This window comes from Neopelma chrysocephalum, unplaced genomic scaffold (genome assembly GCF_003984885.1).
Source record: "Neopelma chrysocephalum unplaced genomic scaffold, ASM398488v2 Primary Assembly neopelma1_76, whole genome shotgun sequence".
Taxonomy (NCBI): domain Eukaryota; kingdom Metazoa; phylum Chordata; class Aves; order Passeriformes; family Pipridae; genus Neopelma; species Neopelma chrysocephalum.
Window position 1 is genome coordinate 9124679 of NW_020897737.1, and position 5370 is coordinate 9130048.

The 5370-nt window shown below is 37.9% G+C and overlaps 1 long non-coding RNA gene across 1 annotated transcript; it reads right to left on the minus strand.

The window, feature by feature from the left end:
- Positions 1 to 3099: 3099 nt before the first annotated feature.
- Positions 3100 to 4826, minus strand: LOC113970197. Its single transcript, XR_003535074.1, has 2 exons — positions 4586 to 4826; positions 3100 to 3523 (listed from the first exon to the last, which is right to left on the minus strand). It is a non-coding gene; the product is annotated as an uncharacterized LOC113970197 (long non-coding RNA).
- Positions 4827 to 5370: the final 544 nt, after the last annotated feature.

Genomic DNA, 5370 nt, shown 5'->3' on the forward strand with positions numbered 1-5370 from the left:
GACTTTATGCTACTGGTGAAATTTGTTTTAGGTGTGATTCAAACCTCTGAAAATACCTGTACAAAACATTCCTGAACCATTGTGAAACAAAATTGTTCCACAACATTTAAGTTTTTTAGCCTCTCTACAGTGAACTTTGAGTAAACAGAAATAAATAAAACCAACAAAGTCAAATCTCATTCTTGCAGCAAGCAAATTTCACTATGCTAGTTCTGTACTATGCAGTGAAACCTTATCCTTTCATCTTGGACAAAATTACTTGCTAGAACACACTCTGATTAGAGTAGAGGATCATTTGGGAAATAAAAAACTCTCTACCTCTCACAAATTTTACTAATTGCTTTCAAAAAGAAAAAAGAAATATTGAAATACAGATTTTAAAAACAAATGACATACAGCAAATGGCATTTGCAGGTTCCTTTTTAAACCAAACATTGATTACGAACAGTAAGTGATGTAAAACTGCCTACATATAACTGTATGTTTCCTAAGATATAAATCCTTTGAATTTTACTGTGCTATGACATAGTAGACTCAAGATAATGCTCACCAAGCCTATGCCAGTATAGTAATAGAAACTGAATATTGGACAAGGATATTCTTGCAGTATACAATATTCTTCAAATAAGGAACCTTCCTTTTAAGGATGAATTATTCTCTTCTCCAAGCATTCAGTTAAGCAGCTGCACACAAACCTTGAATCAATTTTTATAACAGAGATGAGGACACAGAAAAAGGAATTTAAAGTAAGTAGTCAATAAGAGGTAAGAAGTAACCTTGAAGTGAAATAAAAAACCAAAAGGATGTTAGAACTTCTAAACAAAATCAGACGTCCTCTTAAATGTGTAAGTGAAAAGGATATTTGATCCTTTCTACATCCTTGAAGTACCGTGGCTGAAAGTAATGCTTTGCACTGTAATGCTTCATTAGTTCAAAGCACTGTGTAAACATTAGCTAATGAAATCTCATAGTATCTCTGCATTATCTACATGTTTTCTTGTCCAAGGACACACTCCAAGACATGTACCCTTATTTCCTAGGCTATGACCATTTCATTTACCCTACAGTGGTTTTTAGTCTACTTCAAGTGCATATTGAGGAAACTTTAACTGGTAATAAACTACAGGTAGCAGAAATAAGTGTTTTCTATTACACAAAATTTAGAACTATAATTCCAATACTGTGGGAGGTTTTGATCCATCAAAAAACACATTATTTTCTTTCTTCACACCAACACATGCAAAATCAGAAATGTAGGGTGATAAATCAGATACATTGTTTTTCTAATGTTATTGCCATGCCGATATTCCTCATGTCTATACAGAGCAATGTGGTTCACTCTAGTTCACAGAGAAAACTACAGGCAGATAAGTCTCCAAATATATTAGCCTAAGTTGATTTGATCTCATACAGTGTGAACTCAGGTGTGAAACTAGATAGAAAAGTGCTGCTTCTAAACTCTGCAAGAAAGCAGCTCAGGATGCAGCCAAGTTCTGCAAAGTTTCTATATATAGTTCAGAGAACTTGGTTTTTCCAGCAAACTTAAAGCCAGGGAAGTGGGCCTGAATAATAAGTTCACTTTGCTGAACTTAGGTAGTTCAGTATGCTAAGGCATGGCTAATCCTGAGAAAGACTACAAAAATTATCTCTTTCTTTCTTAATCCCTATTATATGAATATTTCAGATGATCATATATTACTATATTGAAAAGAACTGCTGTGTTTGGTGTATTTGTCATACAGTCATATCTTGACTTTCGTGCACGTGGCCTCAGGTTTTATTAGGCAAATATATAGGTATTTGTGGGCTATAAGGTTAATTTCTCATGTGAAAGCATTACAGCATCAGCTTTTTCCCTTTCTCATCTGAGTTTCTTTTATGGAGGAGGTTTTCCATAATGATAATTCACATGATCACCTGGGATGAATCACCAGCAGTAGTTACCACTCTTGTGGCCGCTTGCTGGAGAGGGATCAGGGACTGAACTGATGCATCAGTAAAGCCAGACCTTGCAACACTCAAGTATCTAGCAAATTCCAGGGTTAAGGCAGGAAAGTGCATGAACACAGCTCCTGACCCCAGCTGGATGGGTTCAGCTTGGTATGCATGGCACTTATCTTGACATCTGCTTACAAATCTTTATGTGTGTTGTGGTATGATATAAAAACATGAATTAAGCATGGCCAAAGTACATGCCAGCCTCCTGCAATACCTGGCAGCACTGGAGAGGACTCCAGAGTCCCAGAACAGCCATTTCACCCTTCACCATCCATATGGCCAGGGGTGGAGGCCTGCAAAAGGCCACTTCCTCACCTTACAGAAACCTCCACGTTGCCTTGTACCCTCACAGTGTCATGCCAGTGGCAGAACTAGAGTATGTCCCAGCTGTGGGTATGGATGTGTGTCTATGTGTGAGGTTGTGCATAAAAATACATGAAAGAGGGAGATATGTGTATATATATATATAGATATGAATATGTATATACATGCACTTAAAAACAATAATTCAGTGTTAACAGACACTCCACAATGAACATTGACTGAAGTACTCTGGAGCATGCTAGATTCAAAAATTCACATTTTGAAAAGCAGGAGAGATAGAGACTCTTGTGGTATTTTCTGAAAGAAACATAATTAAAGGCTAATGGGAAGTTAGACCTGAAGACCTTAAGGAGAAAAGAAATTGGAATTTCAGCATTAAGAATAGTCAAGAGAGAAGAAAAAAGTAGAGGAAATATAAAACATTCAGTCTTGCCTCAGTATTCATCTAAGCTACTGCATACAAAACATGTGAAATATAGGTCAGAATTCCTCAACACGTAGAATTGTTATTTTCATCTTAGTACTTTTTTGTTACTTACTTTTTTAAATTTTCCTTGCATTTCATCTGAATTCTTTTCCAAGTGGGACTGCTAAGGGATCTCATTGCATATTGTGCTGGGTTGACCTTGACTGGATGCCAGGTGCCCACAAAGCTGCTCTGTCATTTCCCTCCTCAGCTGGACGTGGGAGAGAAAATACACTGAAAGACTTGTGGGTCAAGATAAGGGCAGGGAGAGATCACTTACCAGTTACCAACATGGGAAAAAGAGACTTGACTCAGGGAAATTAATTTAATTTATTACCAATCAAATCAGAGCAGGATAATGAGACAAAAAATGAAATCTTAAAAACATCTTCCCCACATTGTTCTCTTCTCCCTGGACTCAGCTTCACTCCTGAACTCTCTACCTCCTTCCCCTCAGCAACAGCGCAGGGGGACAGGCAATGGGGTCTGAGGTCAGTTTATCACACACGGTCTTTGCTGCTCCTTCCTCCTCAGTGGGAGGACTCCTCACACTCTTCCTCTGCTCCAGCACAGAGTCCCTCCCACAGGAGACAGTTCTCCACCAACTTCTCCAACATGAGTCCTTCCCGCTGGCTGCAGTTCCTCACAAACTGCCCCAGCATGAGTCCCTTTCATGGGGTGCAGTCCTCCAGGAACAGACTGATCCAGTGTGGGTCCCCTGTGGGGTCACAAGTCCTGCCAGTAAGGAAAAAGAAAATATAAGACAAAGAGGAGGACATTTTTGAGACGAGGAGAACAGGTATACAACAGTGAAAGATAACATTTAACTTTTTAATGCAGTAAAAATGAAAACCAAACCTGAAGCTGAAAAAAAATAGCGTGTCTGCTTTCAGAAGAGTTTTACTTACTGATAACATTTGAGGATCTATATCATGAACTGGATGTTAGACCACCACAAACTTTCAGGGCTTTGCCCCTTACTGCAGGTTCAAATTACCTTTAAAATAAAAATGTTATTTTGGTGAGGTTTAGATACTAACAGGACTTTTATTAACTTCCTGAGGGTGACCTTTCAGAGTCCTTTTCAAAGCTGGCCATGTTTAGCATGTCCTTTGGACCATCCAGCCCTCTGCTGCACACATGCATCTCCCTGATGCTTCTGCAGAATGCAAATGACTTCTGCTAGTTACCATGGGGACATGAGCAAGGACCATGAGATGCATAGCAACAATGCTCCTATTTTTGCCATTTTTGCTTTTGTGACAAAGAAAGGGGAACTACAACACATACTGGAGTTTTTTCTTTCTGTTTGTCTTTCTTTTTCCACATACACACATACACAAAACATTTGCTTCATTTTAGCTAACACATAATAGATACATGTTGGGTATTTAAAGAGAAGTATGAAATCAGATTACTATATTTTCAACTCCCTACAGGAATAACAGGAAATTATTACAAGAACTATTATACTTTTGAAATACAAACTTCTTCAACAACCTTGAGGCAGTAAAATATATCCGAATTATGACACTTTTTATCAAAAACAAGAAAAAAACAAACTTTAGATAAAATCAAATATATATGCACAGATGCATATCTTGAGAGAGAGAGATGTAGTTTTTAAAAGAAGAAGAACTAGTCTACAGAAAAGTTATATAAATTGGACAAACACCAATGAATGGATCCGGGACTGTGGTCTTGATTTGGGTCTCTTTTTAGAAAAGAGACAGCATTCTGGTAATTTAAAAAAAAAAAAAGTCAGCTGTTAGTTTAATATTTTAAGAGAGAACTTACCAGTTGTGCTCCCCAGATTCTGTTTCTCACTTCTTCCCTGTAAGGTCCTTTCTATATCAGTAGTAATGCGCTTAAACATTGTTAAAATGACAGTTTTCTGGGGAGATAAGTCATTCAGTAATAAGACAGAAATCAATGTTGCTTAGTCATATGCTATTTCTTCATTCTTTTATATAATTAGTATGAAAACTTTGATTTTATTAGATATCATTTTAATAGGTGGATCTAATTATGTTCTCAAAGGATAAAGATGATGAAGACAAACTCTGCTAGTGTCACAATTCAAGCTGTCAGGCTGCCATAACTCACTATGCTCATGGTCCCTCCTCCGCTGAATCCTTAGATGAACAAATGCTCTGTCATTGCTCTATTTTGGTGCCACTATTCAGCTGGTAACATTTTATAAAAACATTTCATTCTCCAAGGACTATATTGTTCTAGAAGTCTTTCTGGCATAAAAGCAATAAATAACTAATTAGGACAACAACAAGACAAGACAACTTGTAACTGTCTCCGTGATCTCATTGATTTAGAAATACCCTGACTTACTATTTCTAGGGCAGCAGGGGTTGATTTAGCAAAAGAGGTAATCTTCTCATTGTACCTGGAGAGGTGAACAGAAGAAACAGCAGGTACCTGAGACACAGACTAACAATTTCCTGCAAAGGAGTGCTGGGGATATATCCCCAGAGTACAGCCCTTTGAACACCTTCCTCTCTCATGTATGGATGGGGCAGGGCCCCTGTCCCAGCAGACAGGTACCACAAGGCAAGAGACTGAGGTTG